The sequence below is a fragment of the Gracilinanus agilis genome, chromosome 1 (genome assembly GCF_016433145.1).
Source record: "Gracilinanus agilis isolate LMUSP501 chromosome 1, AgileGrace, whole genome shotgun sequence".
NCBI lineage: Eukaryota > Metazoa > Chordata > Mammalia > Didelphimorphia > Didelphidae > Gracilinanus > Gracilinanus agilis.
The window spans coordinates 771,054,014-771,065,532 of record NC_058130.1 but is presented as its reverse complement, the minus strand read 5'-3'; the positions used below and the strand labels follow the sequence as shown (position 1 = coordinate 771,065,532).

At 44.9% G+C, this 11,519-nt stretch overlaps 1 protein-coding gene across 1 annotated transcript in view; it reads right to left on the bottom strand.

The window, feature by feature from the left end:
- The window catches only part of LOC123245271 (uncharacterized protein KIAA1671-like), a 79,415-nt gene that overhangs the window by 66,761 nt on the left and 1,135 nt on the right, over positions 1-11,519 (bottom strand). The gene's annotated exons all lie outside the window — the stretch shown is intronic.

Genomic DNA, 11,519 nt, shown 5'->3' with positions numbered 1-11,519 from the left:
TACGCAGGAAAGTGGAACACGTGGCCTTCTGGGAGCTCGGAGGATGGAGAGATCACTACCAAATGGGGGAGGCTTTGGGGAGAGGCTGGCCCCAGTGCTGAGCCAGGCCATCTCTGCAGAAGGGACACATTGCAGTGAAATAGGAGGAGGAGGAGGCCCGCATGGTGCCCTCTGTTCTCAAGAGCCCATCTGCATCCTGTTCTCTTTGACATTTTCCTCCGTTTGGAAATCTGAATCCCAGAGCAACGTTCCCCGGAGCTGATCTGAGGGCTGGCATTGTTTGTTAGACAAGGGGGAGAAATCTCAGAATGCTAGAATGGAAAGAAGGCCGGGCCAGAGAGTCAGGAGACTTGGACTCTGGCTCTGGCTCTGCCTCTACTGGATGGTGGTGGGGAGCTCACTTCCCTCTTGGGAGTCTCAGTTTTCCCATCCGTAAAATGAAGGCTTGGGGGGCTAAATGATGGATGGATCCCTCCCAGCTCGGACACCCCCTGTTGTAAGACTCCTCCCAGCCCCCCTGATAGTCCCTGTTCAAAGCCTCCTTCTAGCTCTGGCATTCCCTGTTCTAGAGACTCCTGGAATTCCCATGATGCTTTTTAGCCTAGACTTAGAAGGAGCTGCATCACCTGGAATCTACATCAGATCCGCCATCCACAATGTGTTATTAAGTTATTCTCAAACCTAGAAAGCACACCCAGCAAAAGGATTCTCAGGCTCTCCCTAAGGGCGCGTGAAAAGTCTTTCCTCTCCCTGAGTCACTCACAGAGCTGAAGCTTCTCCTCAGTGCTTCGGCTCTTGGACATCCTGGGGTTCTGGGAGATGGTTCTAATCAACAGACACTACCAGGCTTGACCATTCCTAAACAGGGTTCCTTTCCTTTTTTTCAACTCTAACCTTCCGTCTTAGAATCAATACTGTGTATGGTTCCAAGGCAGAAGAGTGGGATGGGGCTAGGCAAATGGGGGTTAAGTGACTTGCCCAGGGTCACACAGCTAGGAACAAAGGATTCATTTTTTAGAATCCCAGACAGACAGGTAGAGTCCATCAAATACAGCCCCTCATTTTATGGATGAGGAGGAGAAGACAAGCTTAAGGGCCAATGCCTAGAACAGTACAGCAACGATCAAAGGATTACAGATTTAGAACTGAAAGAAACTTTAGAGAATCCAAATCTGTCGTTTTTTCAGATGAGGAAACTGAGGCCCAAGGAGGTGAAAATATTTGCCCAGAGTTACTTAGCTAGTACATCTCTGAGGCAGGATTCAAATTCAGGTCCTCTTGACTCCAGGTCCAGTACTCTGACCATTATATTACCTCTGGAGAATCTACACACTCAATTAAGCTTTATCCGTCCCTCACCTTCCCAAAGAAAGGTTCACCCAAGAGAAGAAGTCCTGAAGAACTCTTAAGATACACACACACACACACACACACACACACACACACACACACACACTTCCTGATAAAGATCTCAATCTTCTATGAAAGGCAACATTTCGAGGAAGGAGGGAGCCAGTGGGTAGAGTCCTGGCCCTCACACACTCTCTGCTTCAGGCGAACTGGCCCATTTGTTGTTCCTATAAACAGTAGACCATCTTCCATCCTTGGCACAGTCTGTCTCCGCTCCCACCTCCTGCCTGGAATTCACTCCCTCCTTATCTCTGCTCCCTGATTCCTTCAAGGCTCAAAATAATTATCATGAACAACAATAAATAACTAGTATTTACGTAGCTTCCTAAACTTTGTATTAAAGGGTCTTTACTTATCGTCAGGAAGACTGCAATCTTGATTCACTCACAGCCCCATGCACCAAGGTTCTGTGGTCGCCCCTTTATATAGCATTAAAAAAAAACATCCTTACCTTCTTCTTGGAATCAATACTGGGGATTGGTTCCAAGGTAGAATGGTAAAGGCTAGGCAATGAGAGTTAAGTGACTTGCCCAGGGTCACACAGCTAGGAAGTATCTGAAACCAGATTTGAAAAAACCCAAGGCCTCCTGTCTCTAGACCTGGCTTTCGATCCACTGAGATTCCTAGCTGCCCCCCTATAGAACATTTTAAAAAACAACTCCTATTTTCCATCTTAGAATCAATATATGTATTGGTTCTAAGGCAGAAGAGAAGGGCTAGGCAATGCGGGTAAAGTGACTTACCCAGGGTCAAGTATCCAGATTTGAACTCAAGACCTCCCATCTCTAGGTCTGGCTCTCAAGTCACTGAGTCACCAAGCATTTTAAAGTTTGCAAAGCACTTTATAAATATCTCATTAGATAAATCTATCAAGTCCGGGAGGTAGGAGCCATTTTTATTGCTGGCACTCTAGCTGCCTCCAGCCTGGGACCATCATCCCCATTTGGCAAAGGAGCAAACTGAGGCCGAAAGGGAGGAAATAACTTGTCTAAGGTCTCTTCTGGATCACAGTCTGGGACTCTTCCATCTGTAGCACTGATGCCTGCTGGGAATCCCACCCGTGATTCTCGGTTCTACCACTTACTAGTGATGCTGCTAAAGTCCCCACCACCACCTTTTCTGGGTGTCTGTGATCTCCTCTGCAAAATAAGGGGGCTGGACCCGATGGCTCTTAAGGGTCCCTTCTAGCTCTAGAGCTATGATCTCCCCACCCCCTTCCCTGTACAAGCAAGTTTATCTTGACCATGAAACATGTCTACTAATGTCCATAGTCTCTATGGTGAGCGGGTCTCCTGCCTCCTAATCCCACTTGAAAAGAAGCCAAAGTAATCACCGCCATTTTACGAAATGGACGAGGGGATGGGCCCAAACCAGTAATACGCAGGAAGATGAAATTGATCCACTGTCAATTTCAGTCTCCTCCTTTCCATAGAGGAATGATCAGCCATGTTCCAGCCAAGTTTTTGGAACTATTCCTCAGTCCTTCAAGCATTTCTGATAAAATCTCTGATTTATTAGCCTGGGCTCTCCCTCCGATTCAATTCAATTTTACAAGCATTAATTAAGCATCCTCTGAGTGCCAGGCATTGTTCTAGGGACTGAAAATATAAAGACAAAAAAGAAACAAACAGTCCCTAACTCAAGGAGTTCACAATCTACAAAAGGAACCACATAGGAAAAGATAGGGAAATCATGAGATCTCTACAAAAATAATTATAAAGTAGTTTGAGGGTAGGAGGGTAAGTGCAGGGAACAAGAAAAACTTGAGAGTCGGTGGCACTTGAACGGAGACTTGATGGGAGCTGGGGGTTCTAAGAAGCAAAAATGAGGAAGAAGCAGGCACGGTGGCCCACCCGGGCAAAGGAGATCCCATTAATGCTCATCTCGACTGTAAATGGTCTCCACGTCCCTCCGTGGCCAAAATTTCATTGCCCTTGATCCAGGACAATCAAAAGGATCCAGGACAATCTAAAGGGACTTATGAGAAAGAAGCCATCCACATCCAGAGAAAGAACCGTGGGAGTAGAAGTGCAGAAGAAAAACAACTGCTTGATCACATGGGTCGATGGGGATATGACTGGGGACATTGACTTTAAATACTGCAAATATTAATAATATGGAAATAGGCTTTGAACAATGATATATCTATAACTCAGTGGAACTGCTGGTCAGCTCCGGGAGAGGGGAGGGAAGAAGGGAGGGAAGGAACATGAATCATGTAACCATGGAAAAATATTCTAAATTAATTGATTAATCAATCTAAAAAAAATAAAAGAAATTTCATTGCCCTGTAGCCAACCCCTAGTGATGAATCTCTCTAAAATTGGCTGAGACACAGGCTGCAGGCTGGATGAATAAAAGACCAGAAGTCTTTTCTAGTTGACAGTTCCTGAAGCTTAAGTTCTGCTCCCATTGCTTTCAAGGACTGCAAAAACCATGATAGAACGTAAGCACCCTGAGGGCAGGAATTATTTTGTTCCTCTCAGTTTCCGGAGAGCTTAGCATGATGCTTGGCACACAGTAGGTGCTCAATAAATGTTTATTGATTGATGTTAGAATGTAAACTCTTTGAGAGTAGGGGCTGTTTCTCATTTTTTGGTCTCTACCCTCTGCCTACAGAGAGCTGGAGTTTAATAAATACTATTGACTGGAAAGGGATAAACATTTGAGAAAAATTAACCAGGAGTTTATCTGATGGTAGCCCCAAGTATAGCAATTAGACTAGAAGCCTCTAAATCACTAGAACGTTCTAGATTTCAAGCCAGGAACATGAATTCTTGGAGTATTTTGCCTCAATCTGTCCCTAGATCCAATAATGAGGTCAGGAAAGCATCCCCAAACCCACTAATCCAATATGGACCCAGACCTAGACCAGAATCTCCACTTCAACATGCCTGATTGAGCACTTCCAAGGAAAGAAAGCTCATTACTTTACTCGACAGCCCATTCTACTTTGGGGTAGCTCTCCTCATTAAGTGGGTTCTCTTGACATTGGACCTAACCCTGATAACTTTCAACCTAGCCCAAAGACTTCCCTCATTTGCCCTCTACTTTCTTGTTCATGCTACCTCTATTTGAACACTCCAGCGATGGGGATCTCACTCCCTCTGCAAACATAACCCATGCCATTTTTAGACACCTCCAACCATTAGGAAGTTGAAATTTCAGCTCAGTCTGAACCGAAATCTTCCTCCCCTGCAATTTCCACTCATTGGAGTGGGTGGAAGTTACCGGAGTGAGTCTTCCTGTCTGTCAGAGGCTGGCAAGCTTTCAAAGGCATCAGCCTGTGGGCTTTAGAATGCTCAGAAGACCTGGAATGAGGAAGGTCTCTAGACTTCTCTGCAGGAGGACCCCACATATAGACAACACTCCACCCTACCCCAAGCTGCTCCCCCTCTGGGACTCGCATTGAAATCTATTTTGAATATAAGTTTCATATCACTCTATGCGTCCAGGTGGTCTACCCTGACAGAATGTAAGTTCCTTGAGGGCAGAAATGGTTTCATTTGTATTCTTGTCTCCTCCATCGGCTGGCACAATGCTTGGTCCAGGGTAGGCGCTTAATAATTGCCAATTGACTGATTGATTTCCCTATTGTCTAGCACAGTGCCTGGTAGCCTTTAGGAGATTAATAAATGCTTATTGATTGGTTAATTTTTGTTTCTCATTTGCTCTGATTACATTATTGGCTCAATTCTTTTTACAGACTAAATGGGGAGGTAGGTACGCAGTACAAAAGGATAGCGTCCCTGGATCTGGAAGTCGGGAAGAACTGAGTTCAAATCAAGATTCAGACACTCAATAGCTAGGTGACACTAGGCAAGTCATTTAACATAGTTTTTGCCTCAGTTTCCCTCAGTTTGCCTCAGTTTCCCCACTTATGAGATGAGTTGTAGAAGGAAATGGCAAACCACTAAAGTTATCTTTGACCAGAAAACCCCAAATGGGGTCATGAAGAGTTAAACACAACTGAAAAATGACCGAAAAACAAAAAGAGAGGGCCTAAGGAATTATATAAGTTTTGTTTCTTTTTTTTTAAAGCAAGCACAGAATCAGACCTGAATTCAAGTCTGTTCATACTTGCCAGCTATGTGACCACAGACAAGTCATCTGACTTCTCTGAACCTCAGTCCCCAATATATTGCAGGTCCTGCTTATCTCATAGCCTTGTTTTATGGAAATTCCTCTATAAATTGTAAATCATTGTGACTCTAAACGTAATAACATCCTTTTAGAAGGCTCTTAGGTTTACAATGGGCTTTCCTCACAATTTCTCAGTGACGGGATGATGTGGATACCACTAAACTCCATTTTTTGGACTTGTCCTATGAGCTCACTGGTGTAAAGGAACTCCCTATGAGAAGATTCTCTGCATAGGTATAGTTGCCTAAATCGCAGAGATGAAATTACTTGCCCAGGACCATCCAGGTAATGAACATCAGAGACAGAGCCCCATGCTCCTATGTACTGGCCTCTCATTCCCCCTTTTTAAAGTCACTCATTCACAGACATTTTTAAAGATATGAAAACTCAGAAGACTGAATCTGGAAAGACACAGGATACAAGAGGAAAACTGCTGGCTCTAGAGACAAAAGACCTGAGCTCGAATTCTACTTCTGTCCCTTAGTTCCCTGACCTTGGACAAATCATCTAGTGTCTCTATGTCTCAAGCTTCCTCTTCGATAAAACAAGAGAGCTGGACAAGAGGACTGGGTGAGATGATCTTCTAAGAGGAATAAGCAGGATGACTTCCTAAGAAGGTTGGCCAAGATGATCTCCTAAGAGGGTTGAACAGGATGGCCTCCCAAGATCCTTCTAGTTTTAGGCCTAGGATCCGATGACAATCATATTGCTAAGAGAACCAGAGAAAATGATGCACAAAGGAAGGTCAGGAGAATTGGGAATATCTGTGCTAGAGAAGAAAAGCCTCAGATGAGCCATGAGAACTACCTTGATGAATCTGAAGGGCAAAATCACACGGAGAAGGAAATGGACATGTTCTCTTTGTCCTCACATGGCAGAACCATTTGTTGGCATGCTGCCTTCCCCATTACACTGTAAGCTCCTTGAAGACAAGGACTGTCTTTTGCCTTTTTGTATCCCCAGCACTTAGCACAGTGCCTAGCAAAGAGTAAGTGCTTAATAAATATTTATATTTATTATTATTAAATCGCTATTTAATTCAGTATTATTAAATCTAAGAAAAAGGCCTTTGAAGAATGTACTCTGGTCCCAAAGCAGTGACTGATATGTTGGGTTTATCTTGAATTGAAATCCCAAGAGACAGATTTAGGTTAAACATCAAGGGAGACCTCCTCACATACAGGATTATTCAGAAGGGGAATGAGCTGCCTTGAGAAGAGCTGAGCTGTCTCTCCTCCCATGCAATGGAAGACTGCATGAACCCTTTTCAAGTGTGTGAGAGAGAGGACACTGCTCAGGATTGGGTTAAACTGAATAACTCCTTCACCCCTTCCAACTCGAGCCCCCACCAGTGTACCTGGTACATACATTGGTGGGGCTTACAAAATGCTAGAGGGATTGAATTCTGTAAACTTGAGACTTAGGGAGATGTAAGGACTTGCCCAGAGACACGCAATTAATAAGCACCAATTAATCAATCAAGCCACAAATATTGTAAAGCTTCTGCCATGTGCTAAGCCCTGAGCTGAGGGAACAAACCATTCCTGCTTTCCAGAAGCTAACAATCTATTGGAGCAACTGATATATATGCATGAGGTTGTTTGAGGGGAAAAGATTCAAGGCTGAGGGGGATCATGAAAGGCTTCAAGACTCACAGTTAAGTTCTCTTAAGTTGAAATCAGTTCTGTGGGTGGTTCAGTGGCTAGAGCAATAATTGGGAAGATCTGAGTTCAAATTTGACCTCAGATACTTACACGTACTGTGTGACCCTGGCCAAGTCACTTAACCCTGTTGGCCTTGGCTTCCTCGTCTGAAGAAGGAAATGGTAAACCACTGCCAAAGAAAGCCCAAATGGGGTTGCAATGAGTCGGATACGACTGAAACAGCTGAATAACAGCCTCTCTTTTCATTGAGATATCCAGCTTCTCTCACTTGTATAAACATGAGGTGATATTAATATCCATTTTGCTGACTGATAAATCCAGAAGGGCCCACGCCTTTGTAAGGTGTGTTCTGCAAACACGTCTCACCCAGTCCAATCAGAGCCTCTTCCTGCCTTTGTCCTTCCCTAGACAATATGTTTGTTTGAGTTTCTGCCCCGTTGTTGATTGGACATCAAGGTAGACAGGCCGTTAGACAATGATTTCCTGGCTGAGTATAGAAGCCTAGGACGGGAGGGGGTGGGAAAGCTCCTCCCCGAGACCTGGGGCAGCAGCTTCTCTAACATCCCATGTCAACACAAGCCTGCATCGGATTTCTGAAGGGACACGGGGGTCAGTTAGATAAGGGGCAGTTTTATCTAATGTGTCCACATCACAGAAGCCTGAGGTGGTCAAAACTCAGCTAGCCTCAGTGATGAAATCGCCTGCAGACGAGGAAGCTCAGTAAATGATCTTTTGCCATGGAGAATCCTAAAATCCCAGAATTCCCGAATTCAGGAATCTCCAAATTCTAGAGTTCAGGCAATCCCCCTCCCCAGGTTCCTCTAACTAAGGATTCCCAGATAGAACCTCAGAACCCATTTTGTTAGAATCCTAGAGTACAAGAATGTCCACATCCCAGATTTCTGCAATCCCAGAATCTTAGACCCACAGAATTTGGGAATTCCAGAGTTCTGGGATCCTCGAATCTCAGATCCTACGCCAGGAAAGAGCCTTTAAATCAGAAATCATCCGAATTGGAAAGGAGCCTTGAGACGTGAGATATCAGCAATAAAAGGGGGCTTTTAAGATCACTTTATGTAGTCTTCACTGCTTTATTTTTCTTTTTAATGAAGAAAGAGTTTAGACAAGGCCTAATTCTTGCCATCAGGAAGATCACAGTCCACACAAAAGTGATATATATGACACATACCAAAATCTCTATTTGGGGATAGGGACAGCTAGATAGAGGGCCAGGTCTGAAGTCAGGAAAACGCACTGTCCTGAGTTCAAATGTGGCTTCTGACACTAACTAGCTGTATGACCCTGGGCAAGTCACTTCAACCTATTTGCCTCGGTTTCCTTATCTATAAAATGAGCTGGAAAAGGAAATAGCAAACCACTCCAGTATCTCTGTCAAGAAAATCTCAACAACACAAGACTCATCTTCCTCAGTTCAAATTAAGTTGTGTGACCCTGGGTAAGTCACTTATCTCTGTTTCAATTTCTTCATCTGTAAATGAGCTGGAAAAGGAAATGGCAAACAGCTCCAGTGTCTCTGCCAAAAACACCCCAAATAGGGTCATAAAGAGTCACATCAGAGTCCAATTATGTCCCTTGACTAAATAACAATAACAACCACGCCATAAAAGAAGATACATAAGAGGTCCAAAGGACTGCTTGAGATCTGAGTGAGAATCAGGGAAAGCTGAATTCAAAGGGGTAGAGACAAGATCAAAAGTCTTTCTAGGCACAGGACACCCCACCAAACCACAGGCACAGAAGTGTGTAACTTCCTCATTTTAAGGAGGAATATTGAGGATGGGCCCAGAGAGAATAAATCATTTCCCCAAAGACACACAGTGAGTTAGTTCATAGGGGGAAAGCCAGGACTCTAAGATGGGTGCCCTGACTCCCAGTTCAGGGCCCATTCTGTTACACAAGGCTGGCTCCCAATAAAACAAATATTTACATTATGCCATTGACTAAGATGGGCGTATTTATTTGTCAGTCCACTGGAACTGCTGCCATTTTGAAAGGCCCCGTGCCATCCGTGTGTCTAATGCAGTGCAGTGGGATGGAAAGAGGAAAGGGCTGGGGGCCAGGGCTCCAACCTTGACTCTGCTACTTTTTTTTTTAAACCCTTAACTTCTGTATATTGGCTCCAAGGCAGAAGAGCAGTAAGGGTAGGCAATGGGAGTCAAGTGACTTGTCCAGGGTCACACAGCTGGGAAGTGTCTGAGGCCAGATTTGAACCTAGGACCTCCCGTCTCTAGGCCTGACTCTCCATCCACTGAGCTACCCAGCTGCCCCTCTGCTACTTTCTTAACCTGCCTAACAAGTCATTTTAATCATCTCCGAACCTCAGTTTCCTCCTCATAAAATGAGATCAGACTGAACAAGAAGCTCCTCTCTGCTTTCATTTCATCCCCCCAAAATACAGGAAGGTTGGGCTAGATGGCTTCCAGTGTCCATCTTAGAAGGATAAATAATGGGAGAGCACATGGATTTGGAATCCGAAAGCCCTGACCCGAGTTCAAATCATTCCCCAGACATCTGTTGTGTGACCATGGGCAAACCTATCTGGATCTTCCTTTGGAGCTGACGTGGAACCTCTGGCAAGCCCCACTGGCCTTGGTCAGTGATAATTCTGCACTCGTGCTGCCGATGTGCTTTTGTCTCTGGTCTTTAAGTTCATTTCTCCACTTGGGCCCTGATTCTCTGAACTTAAGACTAGACACGAGCCTGGCGGCTCCCGAAAGTCTCCTGAATGCCAAATTGATATTTCTTCATTCTGGCCTGAGCCTGGGAGTCAGCAGAGCCTGGATTCTGACCCTCAAGGCTGCCATTCCTTGGCTCCCCTTTTCTAGGCCTTAGTTTACCCCATCTTGAAAATTAAGGACTTGGGCTAATAGGCTCTAAATAAGGGTCCTTTGTCTAACCCTGATATTCCTTGTTCTAAGGACCTTCCCATCCCCAAATTTCCCTGTTCTAATGCCCCTTCTAGGTCTGACATCCCCTGTGCTAAAGCCCCCTCTAGCTCTGACATTCTATGTTCTAAGGCCCTTTTCAGTTCTGACATTTTGCGTTCTAAGCCTCTTCCCAGCTCTGACATCCTCTGTCCTGAGTTCCCAGTTCTGGTATTCTTTGTCCTAGGCCCTAATTCCCTATCCTAAGCCCCCTCCCAACTCTAACAGTCTATGTTCTAGGAACACCTCTGGCTATGACATTCCAACCAACAACCCTGGCTGCCTCAGTTTCCTCATCTGTAAAATGAGCTGGAGAAGGAAATGGCAATCCACTCCAGTATCTTAGCTGTGTGACCCTGTTTGCCTCAGTTTCCTCATCTGTCAAATGAGCTGGAGAAGGAAATGGCAAACCAATCTGCTACCTTTACCAAGAAAATCCCAAATGGGGTTAAGACTCAGACATGCCTGAAATGAGTGCTGAGTCCTTTATAATATCTCATCTGATCCCCACCATAACTCCGACAGGGAGGTGCTTTTTACTATCCCATTTTACAATCGAGGAAGCTGAGGCAAACAGAGGTTAAAGTGACTTGCCCAGGGTCACACAGCTAGTGAGTATCTGAGGCCAGATTTGAAATCAGGTCGTCCTGATTCTTCCAGTCAGACTCAAAGACAAAAGCATGAAATAGTGCCTGGCCAAGAGCTTATATTTAAAGGAGGAAAATGTCCTCCCCCCGTGCCCCCTCCTAGAGGGCAGGCCTCTTATTCTTTCTTTGTTTCTGTATCATCGGTGCCCGGGACCTATGAAGCACTTAATGGATGCACAGCAAACAGAACTGGACTGAACTCAAGCCAGCCTTTCCTTTCCTAATACCAGAGAAGGATTCCAAGACCCAGGCATCCCTAGGCTCTCCCCGCTTCACCCAGGGCACAAAACAAGGCAGGAGTCAAGGTTCCTGTCTAGGAACAAAGGACAGGAAGCTGGAGCTAGTTATGGAGTGCTCTGGGCCATATCCTTGGGTGAGTAACTTCACTTTCTAGGTTTTCAGTTTCCTCTTGAAGGGGCTGGGGCAGCTACGTAGCACAGTGGATAGAGGGCCAGGCCTGGAGTCAGGAGGGTTCACTCAGCTATTTCCTGGCTGTATGGCCTTGGATAAGTCACTTAACTCAGACCGTCTAAGACCAATACTTAGACAGAAGGTAAGGATTTAAAAAAATGTCCCTTTCAGCTTGACATCTATGATCCTACATATGACATCTAGGTAAAGAACTCTGGTATTGAAGAGAAACAGACCCTCTGCTTAGACAGGGTTTAAACCAGCATTTATTAACATGAGGCCCATGAACGTGGGTTTTT